At 39.0% G+C, this 15,457-nt stretch overlaps 1 protein-coding gene across 2 annotated transcripts in view; it reads left to right on the plus strand.

Moving 5' to 3' along the window:
• LOC129725896 (leucine-rich repeat transmembrane protein FLRT3) overlaps positions 1-15,457 on the plus strand; it is a 96,583-nt gene that overhangs the window by 15,269 nt on the left and 65,857 nt on the right. Inside the window, exon 1 of one of the 2 annotated variants that reach the window (XM_055682295.1) lies at positions 14,429-14,505. The exons of the other annotated variant lie outside the window; for it this stretch is intronic. The gene's annotated coding sequence lies outside the window, so the exon portion shown is untranslated. Of the gene's footprint in view, positions 1-14,428; positions 14,506-15,457 lie in introns of those variants that run through there. 2 annotated transcript variants of the gene reach the window in all.

The following is a 15,457-nucleotide window of genomic DNA, read 5'->3' on the forward strand; positions in this document are numbered from 1 at the left end:
AGACACACACCGTTAAGGCAGCTGTCAACATCAAAACGGGCGATCTGTATAATTTTGCATTGCCGTTATCCGTTTTGATGTTGACAGTTGCCTTAACGGTGAGTGTCTTGTCATTTCTCTAATATACAGGTTCCCTACTGGTGGGGGTGACACCCATGGGAAGCGGGTCGCGCTACCACTCAAACTAAGTATACTTTTATCTTTACACTAATAAACAGCCCAATCGTAACTAATTTCCACGAAAAATCGGCCGAAATGGGATTAAACTCGCTTCTAAAGTGTAGCGCCTCGAATATTCCGGTTTTTGCTTTTCTCTAGTTTCAAGTCAACTGCGTGTGTCAAATTTTGCGCCCGTGTTGTCAGCACTGCCAGTAGCAGGCTACGCTAGCATAAAGAAATGTTCGAATGGTAATGAATCTGTTGAATTTTACGGCATCAAAAATATAGAAAATTTGGTAACCGTGCACTGTTAACAATGATAAAATATTGCTTGAATTCCGTCCCGTTTCACCATAAAATAAATATGACATTTTTATTAGTCTGGTCGATACATCAAATCAGTGGCGTAGCAAAGGGGGGGGGGAGATTTAGGGTGAAAGGGGCTTTACAGGCATAGTTGTATGGCTCTTAACGGTGATCTTGTCGCCAACCGTAACTCTCAAGAACTTCAAAGATCGCTTTGGGGTAATGATGCTTACTCCTACTCTGACCACTACCTGTTGCTCTAATTTACGGTTATTCACGACCGTGACCTTCGTCTTGTAGTGCGCTGATTCTAGTTTTTGGAGTGCATCCAGCCGTCGACTCTGCGTCTGCAGTGCGTTATGTCGTCCGCAAAGCCGACGATCACAAACCCTACAGGGAACTATAGTTTCAACACTCCGTCATATATGATATTCCTCAACACTGAGCCCTAGATAGAACCTTGCGGTAATACAATTGAGACGTACTTCTGACCGTTTTCCGTATTGTAAGCTACTACTCGATTCTGGAAGTAATCAAGTGAAGTATTCTGATACCCTTGAGGCGATCCAACAAACAATTTGTTGGATACCGGATTGTTAAGCTATAGTTCAGCCAAAATCCACTGAATAATAGTTTATTAAGCTATAAATCAACAAAATTATTCGTTGGGGAGCGCTATGGAGTCCCAGCTGACGCTATTGAACGCATTCTTCACGTCAAGCATGACAATTGCGCAATAGCGAATGCCATATCTCTTGTGTTAAAGTCCGTCGTCTTGAGAATCGCAACCAGCGTAGACCCGCCGTCTGGAAGCCGAACTGGTTACTTGCCAGACCGTTTACACCCTCTGTGTACTTCGCCAGTCGGTTGAGGATAGTCTTCTCAAACACCTTGCTCGCAGTGTCCAACAGATAGATAGGCCTGCATGCCGATTTGTCCTAGGGCGGTTTCTCAGCTTTCGGCAGTAGGACCAGTCTCTGTCGCTTCCACCTTTCCGAAGAAAGACAGTCATCCATGAATATCTTCGCCTTAGGTCTTGGCCATTATGATTCTGTAGATGTCACCCCACGGATTGTTATTGGCACTCGAGCATAGCCTATCGAAACAAGCTCTCTCGCTCGTCTTGACCGCACTCTCAAGCACCGATCATGCTGCACGGCGCTATGCGCTGTGCTGGTTGGTTCGCGCGCATTGCAACCTCCGTCTTGTACGAAGGTACGCAATTCAAAGGTCCGCTGTCGCGTCGGTTCACCCTAAACCGGTAGCTCTCCACTCTTAAAGCCCAAATACACACACGGCGTAATGACGCCTTCTCCATACAGGTTAGAAGTCGTAATTGCGCCTTCGGTTGGGACGCATTTCAACCAAAACCTTTTAGCTTCGCCTTCTGGCAAAGATGGTGGTCGTTCGCCTACTACTGCGCACTCGACTGCCTTCCGCGTAGACACAGTGTGCCTTCCCCACGGTCTGGTGTTGCCTTCTTTTGGCAAAGGCGCTGGCAACGCCGTGTTGTATCATTTTTCGCTTGCTGGTGATTCGAGAAGTGTGCTGCCTTATTTTTTTCCTCCAACTAACATAAATCTAGATAAACATTGCAAAAGGTCCTATCTGATTTCATCGTTTTTCCGGAGCGTCTTTTCATTTTGGTAATGCTTCAGCTTTAGTAACCCTCCCAAGCGTGGTTTTCATGCAGAAGGCTAGAGTGATCCCTCCGCTATCAACTTGTGCAAATAACGTGTGATAAAAGGTGTTTAATAAGTTGTCGCGATTGAATAAAAGTGATCGATCAAAAAATCGATCAAATCAGATAGGACCTTTTGAAATGTTTCTCTAGAAATAAACATAAATTGGGTGGCATGACGACAAGAAGGTGAGCACACGGCGAAGCTCGGGACGGCGCGGTTGCGCCTTCTCTGTAGATGAGTGGAAGGTGGCAGGTGCCAGAAGGCACATTTGAAGGTTTCAAGAAGGTACTGACAATTTTCGTAAGGGAGGCGTTGTCACGCCGTGTGTGTATTCGGGCCTTTAGGCTGGCAAATCCTAGGCATGGTCGTGTTACACGCCAGCCATAGTGTGGCAACTAATTGGTCAGCACTCGGGCGAAGACAACTGCCTTCCTCGTGCTACCTTTTCATTACCTCTTCGAATACTTCAGCATCGAAATGCGATGTTTTCCATCGAACCGGACAATCGTCGCTTGCCGCCTCCCGTTATGATCAGTCTTAGGCTAGAGTACGTCACATCAACTAACGACTCTGCACCATTTCTGCTAATTGTACTCTCGGTCCCAACATTGGACTGGTATAGGTCGAGCTTTGCCAAAGCTTCCAACAAGATCTGACCCCTCTGGTTGGTGCAGTGACTTCCCCACTCAACAGCCCACGCGCTGAAGTTACCCGCCACAACCAATGGCGTTAGACCTGTCAGCTTTATAGTTACCAGGTCGCCTATCTAGATGAACCTTTCGGTTGACCAACGTGGCGGAGCGTAACACGTTTCCATTCACCTTGTCGTCAATATGGCCGCGACACCGGACTTATTCGCAAACCTGTTACCGTTTCCGGGAGAGATGCGGTAGGGGTCCGATACGATGGCGATGTCCGACAATGACTCAAAGGATGTTTGGTAAAGCAGCTGCTGAATAGCGTAGCAGTAGTTCAGGTTGACTTGTGTCACCCCCACAACCACTGCGCCTGCACAACTGGCTTCTATCTCTCTTTACAGATCCAAGATTCGTATCCAAAGGACATTCCGACCAGCCAACCTGTAGATTGGCTACCTTTAGGGCAATATTTTAGTCTGCCGTTGGAAGTCGGAAAGTAGCCAAGTGGGTCACTGCTGAACCCTTACGGAAGTGAATCACTTCGGTGGCCACTTCAACTCCACTCTACTCCTCGAGGGCTTGTGCAATGTCGTACCAACTGTGGTTTCATCCTGATTTTTAGGCTGGAGAGTAACCTCTGAGGTGAGTGCCCGAACTTGCACATCCTTCCCAGCTCCCGTCTTGTAAGTAGCGCCCTTGTTTCAACATCCTTTCGGAGCTCAAGGATTATCTCACCGCTACGAGATTGGTGGATAATCCACACATCCGCTACAAAGTCCTTGAGCTGGGTTTTGCCTTTTATTTTCATCAAGACTTTGGAGTACCGTGGAATGGGGTGAAATTGATCAGTTGGGTGAAATTGATCACCTGAAAATTCGTGATAAAAAATACTAATCAAACGATATTGCTCTTATAACACTGAGCAATGTTAACGTGTCCTTAAACGCAACTTTTGCATGATTCGCATACCTGTCAAAGTTAACCCTTGCATGCCCGGTGAAATTTTTCATATTTTCGAAAAATTCTTCTAACTCATTCAAAACTCAATCAAATTTGATCAAACTAGTTTCCGAATAACAAAAAAATTATTGAATTTACTTGAAGTAATCTTAATTAAGGGTTAATTACGTTTTATTTGGAGAAGTGAGTAAAGTTTGATAAAAGCTCAAAAAATGTAATTCACAACAATGATCATTCCATACCATCAAAGAAATACTGATGAATTCGCAGAAAACCACAAAGATTTTAATTTCAGAGCTAGTTTTTGAGCTTTTGCAACAAACCGAATTGAAATCGGTCTAACGACGATCAAATAAGAGCAAATTTAGCAACAAGCAGCTCGTGAACCAAAATAAACAAATTTTAACCTGAAATATCGTTATTTTCGTTTCCAAACTAACACGTTTCCATTCACCTTGTCGTCAATATGGCCGCGACACCGGACTTATTCGCAAACCTGTTACCGTTTCCGGGAGAGATGCGGTAGGGGTCCGATACGATGGCGATGTCCGACAATGACTCAAAGGATGTTTGGTAAAGCAGCTGCTGAATAGCGTAGCAGTAGTTCAGGTTGACTTGTGTCACCCCCACAACCACTGCGCCTGCACAACTGGCTTCTATCTCTCTTTACAGATCCAAAATTCGTATCCAAAGGACATTCCGACCAGCCAACCTGTAGATTGGCTACCTTTAGGGCAATATTTTAGTCTGCCGTTGGAAGTCGGAAAGTAGCCAAGTGGGTCACTGCTGAACCCTTACGGAAGTGAATCACTTCGGTGGCCACTTCAACTCCACTCTACTCCTCGAGGGCTTGTGCAATGTCGTACCAACTGTGGTTTCATCCTGATTTTTAGGCTGGAGAGTAACCTCTGAGGTGAGTGCCCGAACTTGCACATCCTTCCCAGCTCCCGTCTTGTAAGTAGCGCCCTTGTTTCAACATCCTTTCGGAGCTCAAGGATTATCTCACCGCTACGAGATTGGTGGATAATCCACACATCCGCTACAAAGTCCTTGAGCTGGGTTTTGCCTTTTATTTTCATCAAGACTTTGGAGTACCGTGGAATGGGGTGAAATTGATCAGTTGGGTGAAATTGATCACCTGAAAATTCGTGATAAAAAATACTAATCAAACGATATTGCTCTTATAACACTGAGCAATGTTAACGTGTCCTTAAACGCAACTTTTGCATGATTCGCATACCTGTCAAAGTTAACCCTTGCATGCCCGGTGAAATTTTTCATATTTTCGAAAAATTCTTCTAACTCATTCAAAACTCAATCAAATTTGATCAAACTAGTTTCCAAATAACAAAAAAATTATTGAATTTACTTGAAGTAATCTTAATTAAGGGTTAATTACGTTTTATTTGGAGAAGTGAGTAAAGTTTGATAAAAGCTCAAAAAATGTAATTCACAACAATGATCATTCCATACCATCAAAGAAATACTGATGAATTCGCAGAAAACCACAAAGATTTTAATTTCAGAGCTAGTTTTTGAGCTTTTGCAACAAACCGAATTGAAATCGGTCTAACGACGATCAAATAAGAGCAAATTTAGCAACAAGCAGCTCGTGAACCAAAATAAACAAATTTTAACCTGAAATATCGTTATTTTCGTTTCCAAACTAGCTGTAAATGATATTTTTCAGTACAGAAATCATCATTTATCTTTAGCATATCGAAAAAAAACCACATTACCAAAAGAATGTATGGATTTCAATGGTGATCAATTTCACCCCAATTTACCTAATAGTACCTTATAGAATTATCGAATTTATTTCATGAAGTAGACGATATAAATTTCACCAATAGCCATAGAGGTTTACTGGAGCACATACCAGTACTTGTTTTAAAATTGTACTATTTCGGGAAAAATGTACATGAAGCTAGTTAATTGGAAATTGTTATAAGAATTGATCAATTTCACCCCGTTCCATGGTACGTGGACCCATCCGTCTGCCCCGCAGAGCAGACCATCTGTCTGACCCTCCTTGGATCCAGTCGCCCTCACTTCCTTTGCGACTGCCTCTGCTCGAGCTACGAGCTCCGCGTGCTCTGGTTTGGCCACACCTATGGTGTCCAGCAGGAGGAGGCTCTGCTTCAAGTCTCCGGCGATATTCCACTTATTTTCCAGGAACTCGACGATTGCCTCGAGCTGTTCGGACAGCGCGGGTACTCTTGGCCTCGAGACCATTTACTTTTCGACGGCCTCGACTAGTAAGGAACCGTCTACCGATATATCCGATGTGGACCCAGATATCGGCTAGCCTTTGAATTTCAGGATGGTCTTAAAAGATCAAAAGCAGTCCAATACAAATATTTTTGGAGCCTGGATAAAGTTGAAGAGCACCTTTTTATTGAGTAAAAGTAGTATTTTTTTGAATTTTCTCTCAAGCAACAACAACAAAACACGTTTGTTTCAAATAAATACTGCAGACAGACGTCTGCGCTGAGTTCCAAACTTGTATAAAGATTTTAGTACTAGCAATTTGTAACCAAAGAAACATCGCAGACAGACGTCCAAGCTGTATTCCAAACTTGTATGAGAAACATCATATCAAGAAGACTGGGAACTCTGCCTGAAATCAAGCGACAGTTCTGGCAGTACAATCGTTTGAGTCTAAGGAGAGACAACTGGTTATAGATTTGCATCCACTTTGGGAACCACTCGCTGATTGGCTGAAATTGAAAACCCCGACTGCGTTAAAATTTATCATCAGGCTTGCTGGCCGTGATGCTGAGCAACATTGTTCGTTGTTTTAATTTATGTTTTTTAATTATGTCACCTGTTACAATCTAAAATAATTTCAAGTGAACATTAAAAAAAAGTACAAAGCGTACAAATACGGGCGTAGTAAGAGATCCAACTTGGATCATCACTAATATCAATTACCAAAAGATCCAAAAGTGCGCAAGGTTATTACGGTTTTGCATGAAGCATAAGAACAGCATACCGCTGCTCAATGTCTGGAGTAAATAGTGTAGTGTGGGCTTATTTCTATTTTTGAATCCGTTCTGGATTAAGTTTGGAACATACCTGTTGAGGCATATTCCTTGTGCGGAGAGTACAATTCAAATGGGACATTGAATGAATCATTATCATTGATGGATGACACGTTCGATTTTAAGTATATTTAAGATGCAAATTCTCCGGTAACCCGGTAAAACTATCGCCTACAGGAGGAATTGTGCATAATGGTGATAAAAAGCATTAAAAACATTCAAGTACTTTCCGAGTGAATGGCATCACTTACGAAAAATACAACAGGGATCATCGAGGTGGATGAGGAAGAACAGAGTCTATGTATAAGAGTCCCGCAAAGATGAAACCAAAGGAACCAAATCAGTGTCAAACGAGGGTACCAATCGAGCAATATAAATAAACAAGGTGATAATGTTAGGAGTGGATGAGAAGTGTTGTAATTGAGCGTAATAAAGAATATGTGTTTTTCCGAAGTTATAATTACACATTTTAATCCAACATTAAACCTGTACACTGGTTCACTTAAATTTAACAAAACATCACCGGTGTAATCTTTCAAAACTGTGTACCTTGTGAAGAATTTCAAAAAATGATATTCGCTTATGCTAGTGAAAAACAGAACTGTATAGTTCTTAGCAACAAACGGCACAAAAACTGTGTTGCCGAAACGATAGATTTTCTCTTCGCGCGACTCTAAATACCATAGACTCTGAGGAAGAATAGTAAGAAGCCAGATGTCGCTCCTTAGGTTTGAGTGAAGGTGAACTGACGCATGCTAGTGTGAGTGCTGGCAGTGCAAATGCAATCCGAATGCACAGGCAGGATCAGTGCGTCTTGAACTGTCCTACAGGTCAGACGTGTTTTCGGTTGCTTGTGGACTGGTCTTTGACTGCTTATAGCTTCAAAGTTTGTGTTTTGACAGTGTGTCTTTTAAAGATTACCTGAAAGTTATTTCCCATCAGTCTTTCTCAAGACTACCTACTTTTGAATTTAAGATTTGTTTTAACTTTTTTGGTATCACCTGAAATGGCAGGACGAAAAAAGAAACCACGCATCGCTGCGGGGAGGAACACTTCGAGTGTCTGTAGTGACAATCCTTTTGATATTTTGCCTGAAACTATACAAAATGTAAAATATTTAAAAAAGGAGAAAGTTCTACCTATTGTGGTAACTATTTCTTCTGAGTTTAATATTTTCAAAAACTTTCGATGTTTGTTTCTGACGTTAAAGTTACGTATCAAATTGGTCGTAGAGGCGAATACCGCTTATTAGCCGACTCTATAAAGGGTCGTAATCGTCTTATTCAGTATTTAACTGAAAAGATGTATAAATTTTTTACATATGATACGAAGAACGCCAAGCCGTTCAAGGTCGTATTGAAAGGTCTCACCAACGATCAAACCGTTGATGAGATCAAACTTACTTTAACAGAATTACTTGGCATAGCATCTACCCAAGTAATTCTAATGAAACAAAAATCACGAGGCGAAAACAGTCAGCGCACTGGAATTTCCCTTGTTAATTATTTAATTCATTTTAACCGCAGTGAGGTTAATAACTTAAAATTTTTTGTAAAAGCACATGCTTTATATAACGTGCGTGTAAAGTGGGAAGTTTATAGGAAGTTTGGCGGAGGTGAAAAGCATATCACACACTGCCGTATTTGCCAACGTTATGGCCATGGTTCAAAGTTCTGTAACATGGACCAAAAATGCCTCATTTGTGGAGACTCTTCTCACAGAAAGGACACATGTCCTGTGAAAGAGAGTAAAAATTTTCGCTGTGCGAATTGTAACGGCAACCATATGTCAAATTTCTACCAATGCCCAGTCCGTTCAGCAATTGTTAAGGTAAGGCAAGGTAAACAAAATTCAATTTCCCATTCAAAACAAACTTCAAAACAAAATTCTCCAAGCGTATAAATAACGCCCACTTCTTCTACCCCACTGCATACTCGTTTAACATATGCACAGGTTACAGGTAGTTCGAACATTCTACCGCCAAATGTTGGTAGTTCGAAAATGACCGCTAATATAGGTAAGCAAAACACGCTAGAAAATAATTGTACACCTATTGCCCCAGCTAATATTGCTACCGAAAATATTTTTTCTAATGTCAACTGCCTGGGGTCTATTACGGCAGGTAAACTTTCTTTTCTGCAACTAGCAATGTTCGATCTTATGAACGCCATGTTGCAGGCAAAATCAATGTTTGAAGCCATCCAAATAGGTACAAATTTTACAATAACAATTGTTTCTAATTTGAAATTTAGCAATGATTTTGAATAAACCAATCAAAATTTTAAATTGGAATGCTCGCTCATTGAAGGCCAATGAGAATGAGTTTTTTAATTTTTTAACAGTAACTAATGTGCATATTGCAATTATTACTGAAACATTTTTGAAACCTAACATAAAATTAAAATATGATCCCAATTACGTGGTTGATAGAATTCAGGGTTCCGGCGGTGGAGTTGCAATTGTTATTCATCGCCAAATCAAACATCGTGCTCTTTCCCATCTTGAGACGAAAGTTATTGAAACTTTGGGAATTGAAGTTCAAACTGAACTTGGGATTTTATTTATTGCCGCAGCATATTTACCATTTCAATGCACACGCGAGCACAAAAATTGTTTTAAAGGTGATTTACAAAAACTTACCAGAAATCGTTCGAAATTTTTTATAATCGGCGATTTTAACGCTAAACATCGTTCATGGAATAATTCTCAAAGTAATTCCAATGGTAAAATTTTATTCAATGATTGTTCTTCAGGATACTATTCTATTTTGTCTCCGAATAGTCCTATATGCTTTTCTTCTGTAAAGCAGGTATTAGACGAAGCAAATATTTGCTATTTTTGGTACGATTTTTATTTGCACAAAATTAAATCTGTATTGAAAAACAGCAAATATTTGCTTCGTCTAATACCTGCTTAAGAAACCCTTCAACAATTGATTTGGTGCTAACAGATCAAAGCCATGTATGTAGTGATTTGATCACACATGCTGACTTTGATTCTGACCATCTTCCAATAACTTTTTCTTTATCACATGAATCAGTTTTAAACTCTATGAGCTCTGTTTTTAATTATAACAAGGCTAATTGGGAAAGATACAAAACTCATATTGAGAGAAATTTCAATAATGAGCTTGATTTGCAAAACGAAGTGAATATTGATTCCGCTTTGGAAGCATTAAAATGTGCAATTGTTGATGCCAGGAATTATTCTGTTCCAAAGGCTCAAGTGAAATTTGATTCACCAATAATTGACGAAAATCTTCAACTTCTAATTCGTTCGAAAAATGTCCGCAGGCGTCAATATCAACGTTCTCGTGACCCTGTTTTTAAAACTATTTATAAAGATTTACAGAAAGAGATTAAACATAGATTTACTCTTCTGAGAAATCAAAATTTTGAAACTAAAGTTGAAAAATTGAAACCATATTCAAAACCTATTTGGAAGCTGTCGAAGATTCTTAAGAAACCTTCAAAGCCTATTCCAGTTTTAAAAGATGGTGAACGTTTTCTTGTATCCAATGAACAAAAGGCTCAAAGACTTGCTCAGCAGTTTGAGAGTGTTCATAACTCAAATTTGAATTTTGTGAGTCCTATTGAAAATGAAGTCACACGTCAATTTGATTTAATTTCTTCCCAGAATTTTTTACCTGCAGAAATAATTGAAACTAACTTGAATGAGATTAAATCAATTATTAAAAATTTCAAAAATATGAAAGCACCTGGTGACGATGGAATCTTTAATATATTAATCAAACATCTCCCTGAGAGCACAATGGAATTTTTAGTGAAAATTTTCAATTGCTGCTTCAAAATTGCATATTTTCCCAAATTATGGAAAAATGCAAAAATTACTCCAATTTTAAAACCGGATAAGAACCCAGCTGAAGTTTCAAGTTATCGACCAATCAGTTTGCTTTCTTCAATAAGTAAACTGTTTGAGAGAATTATTCTTAACAGAATGATGTCACACATTAACGAAAATTCAATTTTTGCAGATGAACAGTTTGGTTTCCGCCATGGGCATTCCACTACTCATCAATTGCTCAGAGTTACTAATATGATACGAGCTAACAAATCTGAAAATTATTCCACTGGAGCTGCTCTTTTAGACATAGAAAAAGCATTCGACAGTGTTTGGCATAAAGGTTTGATTGCGAAATTGCAAATTTTTAATTTTCCAATTTTCCTAATCAAAATTTTAAAAAGTTATCTTACTGATCGAACTCTGCAGGTTGTCTATCAGTATTCGAAATCTGATAGATTTCCTGTCAGAGCAGGTGTACCTCAAGGTTCAGTCTTGGGTCCAGTCCTGTACAACATATTGCCTTCAGATCTTCCTGATTTGCCTCCAGGATGCACAAAGTCATTGTTCTGCGATGACACAAGCATTTCGTAAAAGGAAAAAGTCTTCGTGTCATATGCAGTCGATTGCAGAAAAGTTTAGATATTTTTTCTTCCTACTTGCAAAAGTGGAAAATCTCTCCCAATGCTTCTAAAACTCAAATGATAATTTTTCCGCATAAGCCTAGGGCTTCTTTCCTCAAGCCAAACAATAATCACGTTGTCAAGATGAATGGGGTTATTTTAAGTTGGTCCGACAAGGTTAAGTACTTGGGACTAATTTATGATAAAAAACTTATTTTCAAAGAGCACATTGAGAGTATACAAGCCAAGTGCATCAAACATACGAGATGTTTATATCCTCTCATTAACAGGAATTCTAAACTTTGTTTAAAGAACAAACTTTTGATTTACAAACAAATTTTTAGACCAGCATGCTTTATGCTGTACCGATCTGGTCAAGTTGCTGTTCAACAAGGAAGAAAACGCTCCAAACGCCAAAGGATTCAGAATAAAATTCTGAAAATGATTTTGAAGCGTCCTCCTTGGTTTGGTACACTCGAATTACATAGACTTACTGGTGTTGAACCATTAGAAGCTATGTCAAATAAAATTATTAACAATTTTCGACAAAAATCGTTGCAATCCTCAATTGCTACGATAAGCTCTCTTTATAGCCAATAAGTTAGCAATTAAGTTAGTTGTAAGTTTACTTCCCCTTTTCTGACAAGTAGGTTTAAATCCCTACGAATGATAAGTCCTAATTGCGAAAGCAAACAAATCCTAACAATTAAAATTACAAATTTCTAACAGTGTTGAGAAGTCACCATTTGTGATTGGACACACATACTCATTATTAACTAATATTTATCATAAATACTTAAGCTACTAACAAATCCCCCCTTAAAAAAAATGCACAGGCAGGATCATCACATACGCATACAACGTTTTTGTAGCGATGTAATTACCACCACTTTCATAACAAGCTTCCACCTTTAATAAATGGAGTGCGCTGTTTGATTTGACGCTCGTCATTTGTATGGGATCGATCCAGAGATGCCAGTTTTCTTGATGTGATGTTTTTGCGCTACCTGTGACGTACACCAGCGAAAAAGAAAAAAAATATTGTAGCAGTAAGGTCACCATGCGGCGCTAGTGTACAAGCGATTTGTAACGCAATTCTCTTTAAAAATTTACCCGAAATTTTCGATCAATGTTGTTCTTGCTTGGACTGGACGTCTGTCAGTGTAAATACTAAATATTTGCAGAGTAATAGCCGTTTCTCCGTAACGCTGTTTTTTGCAGATGTTTGCGGTGTTTACGATAAAGACTCAGCAGATCAATTGAAATCGAAAAATCCATATTATATATATATATATATATATATATATATATATATATATATATATATATATATATATATATATATATATATATATATATATATATATATATATATATATATATATATATATATATATATATATATATATATATACGTTTCTCCCGAAAAAAACGCGTTTTGAGCGCTAAAAACAGCTTTTAAATTTTTTTTGACAGAGTTTTATAACGAACAGGAAAAAAAGATGAAGACAATCGGTTCAGTAGTTTTACCACAATCGTAAACACGGGAAAGTCAGTTTTTGAGAAACACCATTCCGAGATAAAAGTGTATGAAGTTTCAAGTTTAGTTCATGCGGCCGTGACGAGGCGCGCTTCAAATCGTTCTAACTTTTTCCCTATTGCATTGCTCAGATCTTGATAAAAATTTGTGAAAACGTTCTTAAGAAATTGTACTTTCAAATATATTGCAATAAATGTTTTGTCGGTTTATTTAAAACTAAAAAGGAATATAACCCCTTAATTTAAAGTTCTGATGGTTTAGTTTTTATTCCATGCAACACAATACAGAAAACGTGTTGCAATGTTTTTATAGTTTTTCTATGGTACCCATCACTACTTTATCAAATTTTTGGTGAGTAATGGATTTCAAATCATTTTAGTGAAGTAATTTCTAAATGCGTGGTACAATTCCCATAAATCAACTAAGAAGGCAAAAAAGCGATTCCCCTTTAAAAACACCTTTGTCCATCCTTGGCCTACCGGTTTGTTAATGATATGCCAAAAACCTACATTAACTGCCAGGATTATGCATCGGCCCTATATGGCGCCGTAAGAATAGGTCTTCTTGCTATTTCTCTCCCTCTGCAGTAGAGCACAGATCGTCCACGAGCCAATGCAATCGGACTAATAGGTTTTCAGATTTGCGTGGGCGCTGGAACTGTTGCGCGTCCCCCTAGTCAGCTCAAGCTTGATAGTAAATGTGGCGCGCAACAGCTAAGCATCAACATTCAAACCGACTACGACTATATGACCCACGACTGTGCAGACAACAGCAACAACGACGGCACACGACTTTGCAGCGACGGAGGGCAGCGGCGAGCTTCAGCCTTTGAACGCTGCTGAGCAATTGAGCGTAGAGGCTTTTGATTACTTGATTGCAGCTCAGCTTGCATGCGTATTCTGTGCTTTGACTTATGCAAGACAGGTTAAGTGCAACCTTAGAAGAAGAAAATGAGTTGATTGCTAGAGTCAAATTATTGTTTATTTGAGCCTATTTCATCACTTTTAGACTAACATCTAATAAATACATGATTCCGCACTAAACAATCGACGGATCGTCATCGCGTCATTATACCACAAGCAGCTTTAAGCCGACAAACGCCATTCGAATCGGCGAAGTCATCGCATTTGACACGCCACTCACTCGATCCAGTGTGATCTTCCTGCCCACTTGTGTGCTATTGTGTGAGAGTTGATTTCGAAAAAAAAAAACATTCCTGCGGTGGCATCCCACGCTCATTCCGGAAGGCTTGATTTTTTTTTGCAATATGAATTCCAGAGTAGTGTCAGAGTGGTTCAGTAAGGGCAAACTAAAAAAAAATAGGTTTCCTACTGCAACTGAGTAAATCCTTTTAGTCACCGCTGTCAGCTTTAATAAATGAGACCATTTTGTTCATTTCTAAAAACAAGGAACCACCCTGAACTGTTACCAAAGCATTTAAAAGTATTTCGCGTCACGACAAATCGAACTTTCTGCCTGTGTGTTGCATCGTCGTCGCAGTCAGTCTGCGCGCGGTTTGCTCGGTGTCTCCCGTGTGGGTGTCTATAGTGTCGCGGTGAGCTCCTTCTTCCGAAAAAAAAAAACAAAAACAGCAACAGTTAACAAAACACAAATGGAACAGAGGCACGCATTTCTACATAAATTTATTGTCGCGCTTTGCAATCTCAAAATGTGAACAATCGTGGCAGCACGCAATAAAAACGCAGACAGAAGAGAATTGATACACACGCGAATGGTGCACTACGAATCGTAAGTTTGTTTGTTTTTTTTTTTCACAGCAGTGAGTGAGACGAGGAAGGTGTTGTCTTTTGGAAAGTATTTTTTATGTTTTTTTCTCATAACGGGTTTTATGAACGGCATAACTTTATTGTTGTCACATACGTGATACCATACACGGTGGACCGACATTGAAATGGGCGAGATTTTACGTCAATATTGTCATATTTCAAAGTTTAAATATTCTGATTTACAACAGTGGTTCTCATTATTTTTTAATAGGAGTATAAATCGGTAATAATATACTATTATGTTAATCGTAAAAAATACTGCGAGGTAATATTTCATCGTAGAATAGTTACGTGGGCCAAAGCGTTTTATTTAGTTAATAAAGTTATACGTTATTGTACCCTTTTCGTAGGTAAGGATCGATAGATTCGAAAGTGTATGATAATAAATTTGGGATTTATAGCCACTAAACGTTCCGTGAGAGATGGATTTCATTGGTTACTTTCTGGAAAAACTTAAAAATATAACTATGAATTGAATTGTATTGCGTTGTTTGTGCAGCGCATCTGATTTGATAATCCGTTGTCACTATTATACCACTCTTTCTGCTGTTTATGAACTTGGAATTGGTTTTGGTTCTAAATTTATGAACTTGGAATTGGTTTAGTTTTAAATTTGCTTAAGTGGGAGTAAACACACCAATTCAGCGCGTTAAAAATCAATACCAACCACAACGTTTTGAAATTTTCCAGGTATATTTTGAAATTAAAAACAACTAATTTATGTTTAGCAATATGCGAATCTATAACCGAAAGTTAAAAAAAAAAGGATTTTTTCCTTGTTTCCTATCAAGAACTAGACAAACTTAACGTTTAGTCTCAAACCTGTTGACTAGCGAGCGCTAATTGCATGGATAAACAGAACGATACCTCGTTCTGTGAACTGCTAATTGTCCGGTAAGTTGTCATTTTCTCTT

The sequence above is a fragment of the Wyeomyia smithii genome, chromosome 2 (assembly GCF_029784165.1).
Source record: "Wyeomyia smithii strain HCP4-BCI-WySm-NY-G18 chromosome 2, ASM2978416v1, whole genome shotgun sequence".
NCBI classification, from domain to species: Eukaryota; Metazoa; Arthropoda; class Insecta; order Diptera; family Culicidae; genus Wyeomyia; species Wyeomyia smithii.